This window comes from Argentina silus, assembly GCF_951799395.1.
Source record: "Argentina silus genome assembly, chromosome: 1".
Lineage (NCBI taxonomy): Eukaryota > Metazoa > Chordata > Actinopteri > Argentiniformes > Argentinidae > Argentina > Argentina silus.
This window is the reverse complement of record NC_139655.1, coordinates 3713717-3733877: the sequence shown is the minus strand read 5'-3', so window position 1 is coordinate 3733877 and position 20161 is coordinate 3713717. Positions and strand designations below refer to the sequence as shown.

The 20161-nt window shown below is 40.4% G+C and overlaps 1 pseudogene across 1 annotated transcript in view; it reads right to left on the bottom strand.

Annotated features, from left to right (window-relative positions):
- Positions 1–6666: 6666 nt before the first annotated feature.
- Positions 6667–20161, bottom strand: part of LOC310805626 (myosin-7-like) — a 34362-nt pseudogene continuing 20867 nt past the window's right edge. Inside the window, exons 2-37 of the transcript XR_014555078.1 lie at positions 18966–19174; positions 18503–18646; positions 18252–18408; positions 18136–18163; positions 17950–18055; positions 17548–17640; positions 17361–17424; positions 17180–17278; positions 16986–17089; positions 16757–16895; positions 16515–16633; positions 16041–16190; positions 15710–15880; positions 15074–15564; positions 14713–14918; positions 14493–14616; positions 14265–14401; positions 13925–14180; positions 11984–12226; positions 11722–11898; positions 11466–11611; positions 11301–11391; positions 10833–11222; positions 10486–10612; positions 10273–10391; positions 9958–10154; positions 9559–9742; positions 9274–9439; positions 9014–9138; positions 8607–8915; positions 8256–8459; positions 7856–8152; positions 7628–7732; positions 7456–7551; positions 7231–7365; positions 6667–6740 (exon numbers count right to left, since the gene is read on the bottom strand). The product of XR_014555078.1 is annotated as a myosin-7-like (transcript). The remainder of the gene's footprint in view (positions 6741–7230; positions 7366–7455; positions 7552–7627; positions 7733–7855; positions 8153–8255; positions 8460–8606; positions 8916–9013; positions 9139–9273; positions 9440–9558; positions 9743–9957; positions 10155–10272; positions 10392–10485; positions 10613–10832; positions 11223–11300; positions 11392–11465; positions 11612–11721; positions 11899–11983; positions 12227–13924; positions 14181–14264; positions 14402–14492; positions 14617–14712; positions 14919–15073; positions 15565–15709; positions 15881–16040; positions 16191–16514; positions 16634–16756; positions 16896–16985; positions 17090–17179; positions 17279–17360; positions 17425–17547; positions 17641–17949; positions 18056–18135; positions 18164–18251; positions 18409–18502; positions 18647–18965; positions 19175–20161) is intronic.

Sequence of the window (20161 nt, the reverse complement as noted above, 5' to 3'; positions counted from 1 at the left end):
ATAAAGCCAATACAAACATTTTAGTGTCTTTTTTTAAAACATTTTTGTAACAACATTTTCCCTGTTTAAATTGTACAGTATGAATGTAGAATTGATCAACTTTATTTACACCTGCAATCCACTTGGGCAGGTCAAAGGAAATGACTGACTGAAGAATAAAATGATTATTGATTAAGCATTATACAGTAGCTTCACTTTCAGATTTTTTTCAAGGCCATCATATGATGTAGTACATTGAACATGTTATGTACATTTACGGCATTTAGCAGCTGCCTTTATCCAAATTGACTTACAACAAATACATTTGACTAAGTGATTCATCTATCCATCAGTCATCATAAGAAAACTTAATTTATGCTAGGACCAAGGGCTATTGGCAGTCACAATGCTAGAAGAAAGGAATATTTATTATTATTATTTTATTTATAGGAGAGAAACTTGCACAGGGGTAGTGGGGATGAAGAGGTCTTTAGGAGGGACTGTTAGGGCTGAGAGGTGGTGTGGTGGACCCAAACGCGGAGAGATACTCAGACCACAGCGCGAAGTGTATGAGAACAGGTATTTTTAATAAGGACGGGTAGGGACACGGGAACAAACAAACACTGGGACCAATGATAAAATAAAGGTGGAGAAAACAAGCTCCGTAACAAAAGTACACACTTAACAAGCGGTAGATAATCTAAACGGGGAATACAGGGATAGGCGATACTGACAAGGCTAACGAACAGACAGACTGGTACTTGCAGACAAACGGAGAGAATCTCGGACAGGGACAAGAGGGAACACACAGGCTAAATAGCAACAGGGGACAGAACACACAGGTGAAGCGGATGAGGGTCAATCCCGGCAGATTGGGAGGCCCTGACCCGTGTGGCCAGAGGGGGGCGCCAGAGTCACCAGACAGAACCCTCAGGCGTGACAGGGACAGTTAAAACGTAGCCTGAAGAGATGGGTCATCAATCTACGGCGGAACATGTTATGTGTAGCTCTCATAAGTGGTAGGCATTCAAAAACCATTACATTATTTCACCAGTAGTAGGTCGTTGATCACCCTGACTAGGCCTGTACCACTAGTACTGCGGTGTTTCCTAAAGCCAGATTGGAACGGGGTTGTGGTTTGTGAGGTGACTGTGTAGTTGTAAGAACACCACTCTCTCTCCGTGACCTTCGACAGAAAGGGGTGTTAGATATGGGTCTGTAGTTGATCAGCACATCAGGTTCAAGTCCAGGCTTTTTTAGAACAGGAGTAACAGAGACAGTTTTTAGCATGGTGGGGACACAACAGGAGTCGAACAATAGTATCAATGAGTGGGCAAAGCATGGCTTTAACAATCCCTTTGGACATAGGGTCGAGGTTGCAGGTTTTGGGCTGCATGCTAGTTACAAGATTACTAATAGAGATAACATCAACAGAGGTGAAGGCTGAGAGTAGGTAATGGGTAACAGGAGTCATGGACTTCTAAAATTGTTTGGGACTTAAGGTTTTTGGGAAATTCACCATCCTCACTCCTCAGTGGTAGGCCTATACTGTTGTGGTTGTGTACAGACTTGGCTGAGTGAGAGACACACTCCATTAAGAGTTGATCCTCTGTTCACATGTCAAGCTGCTGCTCCTGGTGTAACTCTGGGAAGTCGAGCTTGACCTGTTGCTGAAGCAGGTCCTCCAGCCGTACAACAGAGATGCTGTGAGTTTTTACACAAGACTACCCCTAGATGGAGACATTGCACCTTTTTAAGAAGCCCATTAACAATGAAGCCCAGAGTGGTTTTCACAGCGTATGAATCAGAATCAGAATCAGAATCAGAATCAGAATCAGAATCAGAATTCTTTTATTAGGCCAAGTACATTTGCACATACAGGAAATTGACTTGGTGATGTTGGTACATGGGACATAAAAAAAACAATATATAACCAAAATTTACAAAATAGCAAAATATTAACAAAATAGCAAAAACAAATTTACAAAATAGAACAATAAAGCAATATGGGCCATCTCAATATGGGCCATCTCCTTGGCTGTCTATAACCATCCGTGGCTCCATGGCCTGAAGCACATTAGTTCCAATCAACAAACCAATTTCAGCATGAAATCTGATTAATATGTGCTATTTGATATTTGCTCATGTGTCCAGGTGTCAGACAACCAAAGCAGACTTCCTTAGTCTTAAGAAAGTCGTCCAGTTTCTCATGAGTCTCATGGTGGCTTCTTGTTCAGTTCTGTACAGGCATCTAGACTGTGTTCTCCCTGACAGAACAGATATTGCTTAAGGGTCACGATAGAGGACTTGCCAACCCAGCTCTTCACTTCTAGAACAGGTGGCACTGGTGGCAAAACCAAAAACACTTTTCCCCTCTTTCAGAATGCTTGGCCTACTCACAGGTCCTGAACCTCCCCTCACTGCTACGGTGGGGGGTTTCCCCTCAGGATCCCAAATGCAGGATGTGAGGCTATCCTGGCTTGGCAATCATCAAACGTGACCAAATCCACAAACCTGGATCTTCTTCCATTTTCTCCTGTAGATCACAAGCCAACCCTCTCTATTTCTCTATCAGCTTTTATGGTAGCTTTGAGATCATGGTTCTCATATTAGTTGGGCTGTCTATGTTGCTTAAGGAAACCAAAACGTATTATAAACACAAAAACATGATTTCATAAACCATACACAAACCATAATTCATATTTGTATTCAATGAGTCCATATTTATTCACACTAATGGGGCAAAAACATGAACATGTATTGTGTCACTAAAGTAAGAGAATAAGGCTCCAACATTTACCTTTCCAAATTCTGAGTTCTGATGTGGTAACAGTTGAATTAAGCTCATGACACATTTATAAGTTATATTCTTCAAGAATCTTTGTCTACTGTATATATATTCATTCATAATCATTGAGTACAGATTGCCCCTTTAAGGTAAATTTTTTGAATCAATAATTGTATCACCAAACATGTGTGATAAGATCAAAATTAATAATAAAAAGTTCTGTTGCCAAGTATGAAGTAATTGCAAGATAGAGTCCTCACCGTATAGAAAACTGCCATGGCTCTCTTTTCCGCACCACCAATGCAAGGTTCTTATCTTAAGAGTATAGTCGACAATAAGCACTGACCGGTGCCCCATCTACGTGGCGTTGTTTCCAAAGATAAACCTGTGGAACTGGTTCCTTCTACTGACTGAGGCCCTTTGACGTACCTCAAGGTCCAGACCTCACTATCTGATTTTGTGAAGGATCAGTTGTGGCAGCTGCTGCCTGTTTGAAAATGTCTCAAGTGCACATAAACAAATACATTCAGGCCACGCATGGGGGGGGAATACGTGTCACCTCCCTCAGGCAACTCATGGTGGGCTTTTAAGAGGGAGTTCATAAAACTTTTCCAACCTGCCAGATTTACCACTTTGTATTTCAAAGAAAACAGGTAGAAAATAGGCTTAGATATCCTGTTGCGTATTTAGTTTTCTTATCTCTAAGATATCGAGGCGGTTAAGTAAAGATCAGATTCTGTTACTAAGTATAAACCAAAGACACCTATAGCCACAACTCTCCATTTGGTTGAATGAAATGTGTCAGGCTGTCAAGGGCCATCAGGTCTTGTAGTGTCACTCTGTTCATGGTCAAGATATTTGCCAGAGTATCATCAAGAAAGGTGTCAAGCAGTGAGCAAGGTGATATGGTGATCATTATAGCTGGAGTTCCTCTCAATTAACACTTGTTCAAGGCACATACTGTAGTAGACCCTCTGACTCTAACAACTTCACACCTTTGTTCTCGGTCCAGCCTTGAGGTTCCTTAATTAACGACAGTGTGTAGGATCCCATTCTCAGCTGTCTTGTGTCCTCTTGCAGTCAACACTATTGATGGGGCTACATGACCCTCCCTGTACTGGATGGAATGGGGAGTGGGGACTACTGTTGGAGCAATTGTTTATTGATTTATTGATTTATTTGAACACATTAACAAATTAACCCATTCTCCTGTAAGACAGACGGATTTTGCCAGGCAACCTCCATTGCTCCCTAGCCTAGCCAAGAGGAGGATGTTAGCAATTCATTGGTGTACTGAATGACACATTTTGAATGGGCGGTTTGAACCAGCATTTCAGGACATAGTCGTATGAACATGCACACTCGCTAGAGGTGTGCACCTCTAAAACGTTGGGTTATGTACTGTATGTAACCCCCGGTTCACTGAAGGAGATTCGGGAGATGAGATATGCAGTCCTTGCATCCCTATTTGCTGAAACCCAATTCAATCACGCCTGGGACAGCCACTGGCCTCCGCCCGGTCCAGCCTATAAAGACTACTGTAACGTGCGCTTTGTTTCTCGCCTCGGCCACGGCCAAACACATAAGTGACCTCCATGCGCTCGCTGTTCCTCAGAAATCTCCTGTGTAAAGATTGCTGCCACGGTATAATTTGTGCATCAGGGAAAGTGTCAGACAAGGTGAGGAGTGTAATCTCCCTTAAGACATTTGTGTGGGGCAAATAGTTTCCCAGCTGTCTTTACACTTTCATTGCAGTGGTAATTTGATGTACTAGTACAAGTGGACTCAAACTTGACCCAAACTCTTATCATCTTTTGTCTCCAGGCCATCATCTCCAATGCTCCCCCAGCCATGCTGTGACCATCTCTACCCTTACCAAGGGCTTCTTGGCTATAAGAGTGTATTGCTAGCCAAAGCTTTAACAAATTAATGATTGTAAAAATTGAGAAGCAGCTGGAACAAGGTGAGTGCTTGGGAGAGTGGATGCTGAATTTGAGGCCAGGAGGTTTAACTACCAAGCAACAGGTTGAGATGTAGGTCAGGGTTAATAGTTGCCACACCACTTTTTTCTTTTAACAACATCTCAAGAAGTGACTTCTTCCTGTAAAGTATTTTAAAAGCTTTTTAAGCAGGCGTACAGTATTCACCTGTAATCTTAACTGTGTTACTCAATTTGATAGTTTTGTTAAATTAGTTTAAATTACGAAATCGCATATTTGCTTTCTTGGAGGACAGACACACTTTGGTTCTACTTATCCAGCCACTGCCACCATCCGCTAACTGGTAGTATGTAGTATCAGTAAAAACAAATGAAGTCCAATGAACTCCCCCAATTTAGCCTTTTTTAATGTACAGTAATTCCCAAATTATCTAAAAGAAAATGAAAACCATTAATAGAGCCCCCAATATGAAACTGATAAAAACTAGTCAAGAGAACAGAGACAGAAGATCAGTCATTCCTACCCCCTACGGTCATATTACCCCAACATGATCCTGAAGATGCAGTACAGACATTATTTGTACTGCATCAACTTATTATTTATTATTTTACCTCACTGCCACCAGCACACATAAATATAAATATTTAAATAAAAAATCAAGAAGAAGAATTATTTATTGCTGTTTAAGTTATTTGATTAGGCTTAGAGTGCTAGGGAAGGTCCTTTGTAAAAGTTTAGTTACCTGGAGTATACAGGTATCACTGTCCCCAATTATTTTGCTATTTTTGTCTTTATAAAGGTGTTTGGGGTCAAATTGTTGCCATGTTAGACATCCTACCTGCTACAAACAGTGCATGTGATCCAAATGTATTATGTATGATTTAAAACCCTAACAATACAAAATTAGCCAGACAAAATGAATAGGCCTGTGCACATACATTAATGTTTTAATTAGATACATAAAGACACACATAAAAGTGAGAATATAAAAAGGATGTGATTGAATTATAATATAATATATATGTTCAAAGAGAATCAGACTACATGAATCCTAAAACTGAGAATTTTGACCTTAAGACCTATATTTAAACTATGTGTAACTGTTGCTGCCACTCAAGTTTCTGGCTAACGAGGTGTAACCTTAACTCTGTCCTGTGTATACTACATTGTGACCTACCCGTTGTCTTTGAGCACAAACATAACCCTGTGAAATTCTTGCTGAGTGCCTCTCTTTGATTTGGGTGGACAGCTTGTGAGGTACTTAGATATTGACTAGATTGTGGCAGATCGCCAGCCTACAAAAGTATTTTCCAAAGTGTAAGTGGCAGGTCATGGCAATTGCTCTCTAGCGCAACACAAACTTTAAAGGGATAGTGTGGTGTTTAGGTGAAATGCAAATCAGAGGCCCTATAAAAACAAAGATATTAATTCCAAAGTTACATGAACTATTATCCTTGCATTAAGATGGACTCAATTCAGCTTATTGAGTGATCTGTTGATGACATGTTTGCATCATTTTAAGAGAGTCATTGCAAAGGGTCTGAATACTTATGTACATGAGGTATTTCTGTATTTAAATTTTAATAAATTCACTGAAATTTCAAAAAACATGTTTTCACTTTGTTATTCTGGGGTATTGTGTGTGGATTGATGGCAAATTCTTTTAATTTAATCCATTTTAAATTGAGTCTATAACACAACAAAATGAGGAAAAAGTGAAGGGGTCTGAATACTTTCCGAAGTCACTGTATATCAACAAATAATACATTTTGATGTAGCATGGGACGTACTGTAGCAGAACAGAAGTGCTCCTTCAGCGTACCACATTACAGCATAATCAAATGTTACTCTGATGTTACTCCCAGACATAATAGACCCGTTGGATACAGGACACACGCAACACACAAAGGTGTTATTTGAATGAACTTTATTCTTTATCCTGTTATACAGAGAATAAAGGAACAACTACATTACTACAATCAAGAGATTTTCAGAAAGGTCCATGTGAGGCTTCACTCTTCATCATGTCCTTTCTGTGACAGAGAGAATGAGTAGATTAAAATACACACAAATTTATTCAGATATGGACACATTTGCCATCAAATGCTGAGTAAGGCTTCATGCCAAAACCTTTGCATCTGAATAATTATTTGAAATATACTATTAGGAGGATTGTATTTATAATGATTTAGCACTCGATTCTTTGAAAGAGTAGGAACCATGGAGTAACCATTTTGTTTCTTATTTTTAAATGTATTCAACCTACCACACATACTCTACTGTATGTTCTCTATATGAAATAAACATTGGAGCACCTCAACTGGCATTTGTAATATACAGTATGGTGTAGAACAATTGGGCATCTGACCTGACTTTGTAGCTGCCATTATGGCTCTTGGTGTATATAAAGATTGGATAAAGACTATGAAAAAGTTATAATATTCAGAACCGATTCAATCTTCAAGCTCTCATTATGCTGTGCACTCAGTCTATGATGAATCTATGATTTGCTATTTCACTGACCTTGGAGCTGGTATCACGGCTCTTGGCTCTCAGCTTGTTGACCTGGGACTCAGCAATATCAGCCCTCTCCTCTGCCTCATCCAGCTCATGCTGCATCTTGCGGAACTTGCCCAGACTTGAATTGGACTGTTCCTCCTGAGAAAAATATTGAACATGATCTTTAGTAAGCACAATAATCACAGAGTTGGTAATGCATTGTTTACATGTTTGCTTATTTATACTTACAAACTCCTCTGATGTTCTCTTGAAGGATTTGACCTTCAGCTGCAGTTTATCCACCAGGTCCTGCAGACGGCTCAAATTCTTACGGTCCTCCTCAGTCTGCCCACAAAAAAGAAACGATTTGATTTATAGTTATGTTCATAATGCATTGTCAAATGATAGTAAGTTAACGTACCTGATAGGTGAGCTCTTTGATGCGCCTCTCATATTTGCGGACTCCTTTTATAGAATCACTGCTCTTCTTCTGCTCCATTTCCACCTCAGTCTCTAGCTCCCTCACCTGGAAAAGATGATAGATGCAGGGGGGGTTTCAATTTAAAATAATTAAAAAATAATTTAGGAATAAATATCAGTACTATTTAAAAAGATACAAAAAGAAGGTTGTTTAGCTGGATACACCCACCCTGGACTCCAGTTTCTGGACCTGCTTCTTGCCACCTTTCATGGCGATTTGCTCTGCTTCATCCAGACGGTGCTGCAGGTCCTTGATGGTCTGCTCCATGTTCTTCTTCATGCGCTCCAGGTGAGCACTGGTGTCTTGCTCTTTCTTCAGCTCCTCTGCCATCATGGCAGCATCAGTAATGGCCTTCTTGGCCTTCTCCTCAGCATTTCTGCACTCTTGCACAGCCTCCTCCACTTCACCCTGAAGCTGGGATGTGTCGCCCTCCAGCTTCTTCTTCTGGTTCAGCAGGCTTGTATTCTACAAATGTTTAGTAAGGGATAAGTTAACTATCATGCCTACATTAGTCAAGTAGCATACATTTGAGAAGAGCACAAAATGAGTTTGTCTGTCAGTGTGTTACCTGAGAGTGCAGTAGCTGAACTCTCTCACTGACATCCAGCAGCTCCTGTTCAGCCAGTTTGCGACCTCTCTCAGTCTGCTCCACCAGGGACCTCAGCTCATCTAGTTCAGCCTGCATCAGATTGTTACGTCTCTCCACCATGGCAATGTTCTCCTTCAGATCATCATTGCCACGAAGAGCATCATCCAGCTGCAGTTGAGAATCCTGTTGAGAGAAAGTATTTAACAATCATTTCATACATCGAATAATACTGGATAAATTATACAATATCTCTTATGTTTTACATTGTGCTGGACATTTTACAGGAGAGTGGATATGATGTAGTCTCTCACAATGTTCAGGAAATGTTACCTTCAGATGTGAATGAAGACCCTTGAGCTGCTTCTGGGCCTCTGATGCTTGCCTGTTGGCCTGGCTTAGCTGGATCTCCATCTCATTGAGATCTCCCTCCATCTTCTTCTTCAGTCTGAGAGCCTCATTCCTGCTGCGAGTCTCTGACTCCAGGGAGGTTTGCAAGGAATCTACCACTCTCTGCTGGTTCCTCTTATTCATCTCCATCTCCTCATCCTTCTCCACCAGTTTGCGCTCAATATCAGCTTTAACCTGGTTGAATTCCAGCTGAGCTCTCATGATCTTGCCCTCCTCATGCTCCAGGGTACCCTGTAGGAACACAGACCCCCCATAATATGTGAAACCTTTAAATACTGTTCCAAACAGTAAATGCTTTACCCCTGACGGTAAATATTTCCCAGTGTTACCTCTGCCTCCTCCAGAGCTGACTGTATCTCAGCCTTCTCCTGCTCCAGCTGTTTACGGATCTTCTCAAGCTCATGGATGCTCTTTCCTCCCTCACCAAGTTGCTCAGTCAAGTCAGAAATTTCCTCTGTTCAAACATTTGATATTGTTCATCAGAATTACATGTTGTAATAAGTATCGGCATGTAATAACTCATACCTGTAACACACTCATCTAAATGATTATCTAATGATAGAGGTCATTGATATAATGTTCCTACTACCTTGGAGATTCTTGTTCTCCCTCTTCATGGTCTCCAGATGATCCAGAGACTCCTCATAAGAGTTCTTGAGTTTGAAGAGCTCAGTGCTGAGAGATCTGGCCTCCTTCTGGGAGCTCTCCAGCTCAGACTGGGTTTCCTCATACTTCTGCTTCCACTCTGCCAGTATCTAGAAAAAAATATTCAGGTATCAGAATTACATTGAGCACACTGATGTATGTTATACATTGTAGTAAAGACAACAAAAGGCTCTCTATTCCTTATGTTTCACTATCCTTGTTTCATTACCTTGTCAAAGTTCCTTTGCTTCTTGTCCAGTGCAGCAGCAGCAGCATTGGATCTCTCCACATCCACCATGAGATCTTCAATCTCATTCTGGAGCCTGTGTTTAGTTTTCTCCAGAGAGGAACATTTAGCATTAACAGCTTCCACAGCTTCTTCTGCATCCTGCAGACGCTGAGCCAACTTTTTCCTGGTTGACAAAGATCAAAAACACATTTCAGAGCACAGAATGTAATAATACACTTTTTCTGTATTATATAGAATACTAGTATGCACCAAGATAGATGCATGTATCATTCAACATGACATTATTGCTAACAGTATTTGTGATGAACCTACTGTTGGATCAAAGGTGTGTATCAATTCAGTCAATAATGAATCTCTGAAAACAAAACATATTCTTACTTGGCCTCCTCAAGCTCCTCAGTCCTCTGGATGGCATCAGTTTCATACTTGGTTCTCCACTGAGCCACCTCAGAGTTAGCCTTGGACATGCTGCGCTGCAGCTCTGCCTTGGCCTCCTGCTCCTCCTCATACTGCTCCCTCAGCAGATCTGAGTCATGGCGAGCAGACTGCACTGCATGGGCAAGTGCATTCTTTGCCTGGAAAGGAAATTAAATGGCTGGTGAGCCTTATACCTATGATTAAATGTAAAGTCCATAATTATGCTGTAAGATAAATATGACAGTATAATGGAGACAATGTTCTTAGTAGAAATACCTTGATTTCCTCCTCCAGTTGTCTCTTGAGGTCCTCAATCTGCTGAGTGCTGGACTGTTTGGCTCTGGACAGTTGAGAGACCAGAGAGTCCTTCTCTTCCAGCTGTCTGGCAAATTCCCCTGTTGTTATGCAAACACATTCAAATACCCTCTGATTGTAAATTGCTGTTCATATGAATGTTTATAATGACTATGAATGTTCACAATGTCATACCATTTTCAGTTTGAAGTTTTGCTTTCTGTATGGCAAAATCATTGAGGGAACGCTGTCCTTCCTCAGCTTTTGTCCTGTATTCCATCATCTGATCTTCAAGTGTGCGGCACATTTTCTCCAAGTTGGTCTGAAAATATAGAAATTTGCTAATTGATAACATCTTAAAGGGGTACTTCACTCCAAATTCATTGTTCTTGTTGTTTGCACGGTTCTATGTTTTGAAGATATCTTGTAGTATGTTGTATGGTTAGTATGCAGTATATACTTTTAGTAATCAGTAGGCAGTATAAGAATTCGGACACAGTCAATCAATCAGACAGTCAATCAATCAATCAATTTCTACTTACCTTGGACTTAACAATCTGCTCCATATTGGAGACCACATCGTCCAGCTCCAGCCTGAGTTCACTCTTCTCCTTCTCCAGCTTCTGCTTTACTCTCTGAAGGTTGTCAATCTGCTCTCCCAGGTCAGCTACACTATCTGCATTCTTCTTCCTTAGAGTGGCAGCTGTAGCCTCATGCTGCAGAGTCGCCTCTTCAAGGTCTCTGCGCACCTTCTGGAATTCTGCCTCCCTCTTCTTGTTCATCTCAATCTGGGAAGCAGTGGCTCCACCAGCCTCCTCCAGCCTCTCACTGATCTCTTCCAGCTCTCTGGACAAGTCTGCCCTCTGTTTCTCCACTTTGGCACGGGCAGCTCTCTCAGCCTCCAGCTCCTCCTCAAGCTCTTCAATACGAGCCTAGGAAGAGAAAATGTTAGCTTAATGTTCGGTGTCTAAATATACCCCATAGAGGCATTGCAATTATGCTGAAATTACCTGCAGCTCTTTCAGTTTCTTTTGGAGCTGAGACGACAAGGCCTGTTCATCCTCAATCTTGCTGTTCAGTTGGCTCATCTCAAAGTCCTTCCTGTTGAATTTAACATGTTTTTAGAAAGTGTTTTTGTTGTGTTGTAGTTCCAAACACTTTAGATTTTGTCTTACTTCTTCATTCTCTCCTCCAGCTGCTGCTTGTCATTTTCCAGATCCATTAGGCTCTCCTGGGTTAACTTCAAGTCTCCCTCCAGCTTCCTCTTGGCTCTCTCAAGGTCCATCCTCACCTTCTTCTCTTGCTCCAAAGACCCTTCAAGCTGAAAAAGTTAATGTTGAACAATAATATTTACATCCAATTCGCAAAAAGGTTACACAGTGTCTGTCTGACTTTAGGATTGTGTTTGAAATCAGTATTTTGGATACTCACATCATCAACCTGTTGTTCTAGTTTGGCTTTAGCCTTAGTGAGTGTATTGACTTTGTCTTCCTCACTTTGCAGGTCATCCAGTGTTTGCTGGTGTGCCTCCTGCAGAGCTTTCTTCTCCTTGGTTAGCTTGGCAATGATTTCGTCCAGAGCTGCCATCTCCTCAGTCAGGTTTTTAACCTGCATAATCAGAGCAGGCAGGACACTGTTAGTCAAATGCAGTATTGTGAATTACAACAACACATTAAAGCAGAGAACCGTTTACCTTGTTCTCAGTGGCATGCTTCTCCTTCTCCACTTTGGCCAGGGTAAGCTCCAGATCATCAATGTCTTTCTTGAGTTCTGAGCACTCATCCTCCAACTTCCTCTTCTTAGCAGTAAGTTCTGCATTCATCTCCTCTTCATCCTCCAGTCTCTCTGTCAGCTCTTTGGATTTGGCCTCAAGCTGGATCTTACTCTTGATCAGTCCCTCACATCTTTCTTCAGCATCACCTAGATTATCTTGTTCCTGTCAGGGTGTCAGTAAATTATATTTTAAAGATATCAAAAATGTAGCTTAGTTGCTATTGTTTTTACACTATTTGGCACAAATTGTATTTGTTCAGTTTTCTTAACTATATGGATGAAATATCAGATATGTTCATTTATTATATGTTCATGTGAGGTAACATACACATACATTTTGGAGTATACATAACTTCTAAATGTCTTTCTAGTATGCTAATGCTAAGCTGTAGCTATTCCAAATGCAGTCACACTTTACATTACAGTGCTTGTATTACAGAGTGATTACTATTGTTTGTACAGTGTAACAACTATTGCGATTACTCATTGTTACACTGAGTTTATGGTCAATTAAGTCTTGATTGGGGGGAGTTTGTTGCTTTAAGTACAGTGTATGAGCAACAAGTCTATGAGGAGAAATCAAACGCAACAATCTGCAGATTCCCCGCAAGAAGAAGAACCCAACATGGCGACCAACGGAGCTCAACAGGGGAGTAATTCTGGCCGCTTTTAACAACATGAAGTCCTGCCTTTACAAAAAGGGATGTCGGTTTGGGCTGTCTTACCCTCAACTTCCACAGCGTGGATTACCACGTTGATAGCCCGGAGCAAGCAGAATCGTCCTACAAACAGCGTATTGATGGATAATCAGTTTTCTTGACTTTATGAGAACAATGTTATGGATTACCTGATCTATGGACCAGTACAGCTGGTTTGTAATTCCTGTTTAATATATTTTTAGCGCTGCTTTTACTTTTTTTCGTCCTTGCAAACAATTTTTTTGGTATATTTTGCCTGACCTGTAGGTCTAGGCTATCTTTCCACATGTTCATCACGCCTATTCTATCTAACAGAATGTGGCAGTTACAGGCCCATCTCCCTGTTGAACGCAGATGTTAAACTTCTTGCCAAGGTATTGGTATGCCATCTGGACCAGTGTCTATCTAAGATAGTATCTGAGGATCAAACAGGTTTTTATCAGGTGGCGTCAATTGTCTTCGAATGTATGCCAACTACTGAACATTATTATTTCCCCTTTGGCCTCACAGGCTCCTGAAATGATTGTGTCCCTAGATACAGAGGAGGCCTTTGATCGGGTGGAGTGGAATTATTTATTTGTCACTTTAAGAAAATTTGGTTTTGGGTCAAATTTCACTTCCTGGATCCGTCTTCTCTACTCTGCCCCAACTGCAAGTGTTAACACAAATTCTCAGCACTCTCACTACTTCCCTCTCACCAGAGGCACCCATCAGGGGTGCCCAATCTCGCCTCTACTTTTTGCGTTAGCGATAGAACCCCTCTCCATAGCTCTTAAGTCTTCCCCTTTGTTTAGGGCCGGTGTACTTTATACAGATGATCTTTTGTTCTGTCTTGAACCCAGTTAAATGTGCTGATGAACATCTGAACTTCTGAACATCTTTGGGTCATTTTCAGACTATAAATGTAATATTCTTGAAAGCAAATGTTTTCATATTACCACGGCAGCTTTACTATTGGGCAGCCAATATTCTGAAGGTTAATCATTGGTGTATATTGGGAGGGAGGGAGGGAGGGAGGGGCAAAGACTATGTTCATAAGTCAGTTTTTTGTCCCTTTTTGGTTTGTTTATGTTTTCAGGGTTCAATGACTACTATCTTGGTATTCATTAGCCATGAATAAACTTCTAGCAATTATTTAAAATGTTGCAGTTACTGTAGCTTACAGTTTGGACTTGGAGCTGCAGGTCATTCTTCTCTTGGAGAAGGGAGACCATTTTCTCTTCCAGCTCCTTCCTGCGAGCTTCAGATTTAGCGTAAGCCTCTTTAAGTTTCAGGAATTCCTCCTTCATGTTGGCCATCTCCTTCTCATTCTCTGCTGACTTCAGCAGAGGTTTGATCTTGAAGTACATCTTCATCCAGGGCCAATTCTTGACACCCATGAAGGCACGCACGTTCCACTGGATCACAAGTAAGGCATCCCTGTGAATGATAACATTATTAGCTAGAGTTCAACCTTACTTTACCTCTAATAGTCTACATTTTCCTAATTATCGTAATACCAACCTGCGCTCAAGAAGTTTCTGGAACTCCATTCTGGCAATTAGACCACGTGATCGAGCCTGGAATCCAGTGATGATGAGAGCAAGACGGTCATCTCTCATCTCCTCAAGGAGACCCAGGAGACCAGCCTTAAAGAACACCTGGTAAAGATAGACAAATTCTAGAATAGATTCCTTATCCTGAGATAACAGTGCTTATTTGCCTATATTTGAATATCTTTATAGAATTTACCTTAGTGTGTCCTAATCTATACTGAGTGTGGTCAATGTCCAGAGAACCTAACAGTTTTTCTGCTGCCTTCTTGTTGTCGATGAACTGTCCCTCAGGGATAGCATTGGGATTGAGGATGCGGTATCTGGAATAAAGAGTAAAATGAGAGACATTGCCTGTGGAACACTTGTTTATAGACATTGGGGTAATTTTAGAGAAGAGATGCACTATTTTTATTTACCTTTGTTTGAAGTCACCATAGAGGATTCTGTTGGGGAAGCCCTTTCTGCAGATCCTGATGCCTTCTAGCACACCGTTACAGCGCAGCTGGTGCATGACCAGAGGATTCTCCATGGCCCCAGGAGTCTTGGTCTCATTGGGGATGATGCAACGCACAAAGTGGGGGTGAGTAGACCTCAAGTTTGTCATGAGTTTATTCAAGTTCTCCTGTAAGTGGAAAATTGCATAATGTAGTTTGCATATTGCATTAAAAGATTACTAAAAGGTTTATAAAATACATACTCATACTAAAGTATACTGAAATACCAGGGTATGGCTCTGCTGACATGTTTATTAATAATATTGTTTATCTCAAACATTACCCTGTGCAGTGCAGACACTGTCTGGAAGGAAGAGCCCTTTTTTTTCTTGGCTCCTTTTTCCTCCTGGGCTATAAGGTGAAATGATTATTTTGATGTATAATTAATATTATGTCAATTGATATTTTAATTTGTGAAGTGTTTGCGGAAAACAGACAGTATTTGTGTGCATTTCTGATAGGCTTACAATCTGCACTAGCATAGCCAACAAAGAGGTTGGCCAGGAACTTAAGGTTTGACTTCTGGAAGAGTCCAACCACAGTCTCATTCAGCGGATCCTTGTTCTTCACCAGCCAGTTACCAATGTTGTAATCAACAGTGCCAGCGTAGTGGACCAGGGAGAAATGGGCCTCTGGTCTACCTTTTATCACCCTGGGCTTCAGGAAGTTGGGATTTTTGCCCAGGTGGTTGTCATACAGCTTAGCTTTGAATGTAGCATCACTGGCCTTTGGGAACATGCACTCCTCTTCGAGGATGGACATGATACCCATGGGCTATTCAGAGGGATGAACAAAATTAGGGAAGTAGAATTACATAGATTACAATTTTTTTAAATGTAATGTTATTTAGTTTTATTTAAATAGCAAGAAATAATAGGACATAACCACAGTAAACAGTTGCAAGACTGAACAGACTAACCTTTTCAATGAGCTCAATGCAGGCCGCCAAGTCCATACCAAAGTCAATGAACTCCCACACAATGCCCTCTTTCTTGTACTCTTCCTGCTCCAGCACAAACATGTGGTGGTTGAAGAACTGCTGCAGCTTCTCATTAGTGAAGTTGATGCACAGCTGCTCAAAGGTGTTGAACTGAAAGATAAATTCATAGTTATTTTCCTCATACGATAAATTAGATGTCAAACTTAGTATGTTGTTTAATTTAGATACACATTTGTAAAAAATTTAAAAATAAATTTACAAAAATTTAAAAAAAAAGTACATCCCAAATTATTTTAGATAAAATACTTACATCAAAGATCTCAAATCCAGCAATGTCCAGCACACCAATGTAGTGCTGGCGAGCATTTTTGGTGTCCAGAGTAAGGTTGATTCGAATAACCATCCACAGGAACATCTTCTCGTACACTGACTTTGCCAATGCACCAACAGAGTAATAGACCTGGAGAAATGGATATAATAAATGACCTAAATTGGTGCATCACCATACAAAGCTTACAAATGCATCGGCATTTACTGCCGTGGGGACACTGCATAACAGACTACACAGAGGCAATGGAATATGGAATGAAAGATCTAGATTACGTTTCATACATTGACTTTGCCAGTGCAACAACAGAATAGTAGACCTAGAGAAATGTACTGAATATGACTATAAACATTTGGCTTTACACAAAAGCATCAAAGCACTACCATGGAGTGTCATCTAAAGATTGTTTTGATACAAAAATATTTAGCAAATGCGAAACTACAATCTTAGACTTACCTGCTGGACATTCTGACCTTTGGTGACCCACTCATTTCCTACTTTGACCCTTGGATGGCACAGACCTTTGATCAGATCTGCAGAGTTCAGGCCCATCAGATATGCGACTTTGTCCGCTTCTGGAAATTAGTATTTAAGTTGTTGGGAGAAAGATATAAGAAAGAGTATGGGTAAGAAAACTATTTTACATTGTCTTTTAGAATTAGAAGTGTTCGTATAATAGTATGATTGTAATGGTGAACCTTCAGTCCCATCAGCCTCTGCCTGCTCCTCCCTCTGCTTGGTCTTGAACTTCATGTTGCCGTAGTGCATGACGGCACCAGTTAGCTTGTAAATGCCGTTCTTCTCCTCTTGAGTGAAGCCCAGCACGTCATAGGCTTCCTGATACAAAATGAAAGGCAATTTTTTTATTTAAGAAACAGTTTGATCAGTGGAGGATTATCCTGTTAGCAGTGAAAATATCTCACTCACATCAGTAGCCATTAGCTCGTCTGCATCACAAATGGATGCTACGGTTGTCTCTCCTTGGGAGATGAAGGCATAGTCATAGGGGTTGTTGGTGATGAGCAGCATCTCTGAAGATAATTGAACGGGACAGTTTAATTCATGGTCCTTTTGTGTTTTGTTTTGTCTGTATTGTGGATACAGTACTTTTCAAAACTCACCTAGCAGTTCTGGTTTCTTTTGAGACAGGATTTGATAGAAGATGTGGTAGTCTCTCTCAGCCTTCAGCTGAAAAGTGACACGAGACTTCTCCAGAAGATCTGGTTAGCATGGGAAAATACATGTAGTGTTACATTTCCAGTCCAAGATGTTAAATTCTGAATCAATTGAATATTTACTTACATGTCTCAATGTCAGCAGATGAAAGCTTCCCACTTACTCCAAAATGAATTCTGATAAATTTACCCTGTGAATTATTGCCACATTTGAAATTAGCATTGACATTATGCTCACATGTATAATGTACTGTATTTTACATTATGATAAGATCCAAAATATGAATGTGTCCTCAAACATATTAAAACCGTACAAATCTGGAGGAGTTGTCGTTTCTGATGGTCTTGGCATTGCCAAAAGCCTCCAGGGCAGGGTTGGCCTGGATGATTTGATCCTCCAGCGTTCCCTAGAAGCCAACATACACACTTCAGGAATGAATACCAGTAATACAGCACACAACAAAACATCAGGAATCAATACCAATACTACAGTATGGTGATTCAAATGGATGATGTGGATTAACCTCAAATTGTGGCTTGAATTTAAACTATGGTCCATATGCTCTCAGCATATATTCAATAATATGAACACAAGCGCAAAGCAGATATTGCATGACACTATTTTCTTCAAAGTTCACCAAATATTTCCCCCTTCCAACAAAAATTCCAATTCCAGACCTGATTTTGGATACTTGCAATAAACATCTGTGTTCTACCTTTTTCTCTTCTGCTGCACTCTTCTTTCCAGCCACAGCTGCAATGCTGGCAAAGTACTGGATGACTCTCTTGGTGTTCACAGTCTTTCCAGCACCGGATTCTCCACTTGAAAAAAAAAAGCCAAATGTTTATGCCAAATCACCATTTAAAAATTAAGCATTGAGTGAACCTCTTGGTTTACTTACGTGATCAGGACAGACTGATTTTCCCTGTCTGTTGACACAAAAAGCAATAATCCATCACTGCTCATTTGCTGTCATATTCTATAAACATAATAATAAAGCATTGATTACAATTTTACCTGACAACATGTACTGATAGGCATTGTCAGAGATGGAGAAGATGTGAGGAGGAGCTTCACTCCTCTTCTTGCCCCTGTAGGCATTGACAACAGATTGATCGTACACTGGCAGCCACTTGTAGGGGTTGACAGTGACACAGAACAGCCCTGAGTAAGTCTGCAATAGAAGAGAGACATATTCATTTTTGTTCATTTGTATAACTGTAGATTAATGGAGATACAGCATATACAGTAGATTGATCATTACTCACGTAGATCATCCAGGCTGCATAACGCTCTTTGAGGTTAAACAGCACAGCGGGCTCGTGCAGGAAGGTGAACATCGCCATGTCCTCAATTTTATCAAACTTAGGCGGGTTCTGGGGGTGAACATCAACTTCCTTCACAGTAACAGTCTGAAAGAAGAGTTGATTAAATTGCCACAGTGAATGTTTTGTTTAATTGAAACAAGAGGATATATTCTCTCACAGGGCTGAATGCTAAGTTCAGAAATTGAAATGTGATTCAAACATTCCATAAATCTATATCATTAGCTCTGTAATTAAGTCTGAGTCACATTTATGTAATTTGTAAACAATAAAGTCGATGGCAATAAAAAAAGAAAAGCTAAATTCACTACCTAGTACACATATTGTGTGCCATTGGCCTTTTATTAGCAGACATTTGTATTGCTGCATGTTATGTATTTTCAAAATTGCTTTCCAAAATATTTACCTTCCCAAATTCAGTGTCAACAGTGGCTTTGTCCCCATCTCTGCTGCTGACTGTGCCTTTGACGTACTCAACCTCAGGGTCAGGTACAAAGCACTCCCTTCTTATGTCAAAGGGACGAGTCTGAGCCTCCAGACGTTCCCTGTCTGACTTACGCAGAAAAGGAGCTGCTCCACCAAACTCTGCCATTAACGCATCCCCCATCCTGAAATCTGTGAAGTGAAAAATAAGGACTTTGATAAGTACACTTTGAAAAAAGGTTTCTTCTTTTGTTCAACCCTTTTGGGATCCATGTACAGTAGAACCCTTTTGCATTCCATACATACTGTAGGCCCTTTTGGGTTCCATGTAGGCCCTTTTGGGTTCCATGTCGGCCCTTTTTGGTTCTTTTTAGAACCCTCTGTGGAAAGTGTTCAAAAAGGAACCGAAAAGGGTTCAACATGGAACCGGAAAGTGTCCTTCATGGAACTCTAAATAGTTCTTCAAGGGTTCTCCTACAGGGACAAAAAAACCTTTTTTGGTACAAACTATAACTTTTCTTTGAGTGTAGACATACACTTTGCCAGGTTTAATTGAAAATTACAGAGTTTACTCAGTAATTACAGTACATGGTAAAAACATTTGTATGTATTATTAGTTTTATGTAGTATTATGGTTTAGGCAGAATATAATAGACTATGTATTAGGGTGGTACATTGAATTACTGTTGGCTGTTGCCATTTCAACCAAAAGGTATGATGTAACTCTGAGACAACATTGCATAATTACTTGGTATAGTAACGATGACAATTGCTCATGTGGCAATATTGGCCAATAACAGTCGACTGGATTTTCCCAACTAATTTTTACAGTATTCTCATGAATAGAACCATGGGATACCCAGAGAATAGAACATGATTTCTACCTCCACTAGCCTCCACTGATAGCAGACTAATGGTACATTGAAATATGTACCAAATCTAACAAAGAAGTTAAACATGATTGGCTTTTTTGGTAGGCTGATAAAACATTTAATTAAACAAATTAAAAGCTCCCTGACAAACCGGCACGTTTGACAGCATAGATGGGATCCTATGTTAAATAATTAGATTATGATTCCTACCTGAATCACCCCGTAGATGGGTTTGGTGAAAAGGGTCTCTTCTGAGAATGAAATAGACAAACACAAAGACCAACATCAATCAACTGAACAGTTATGT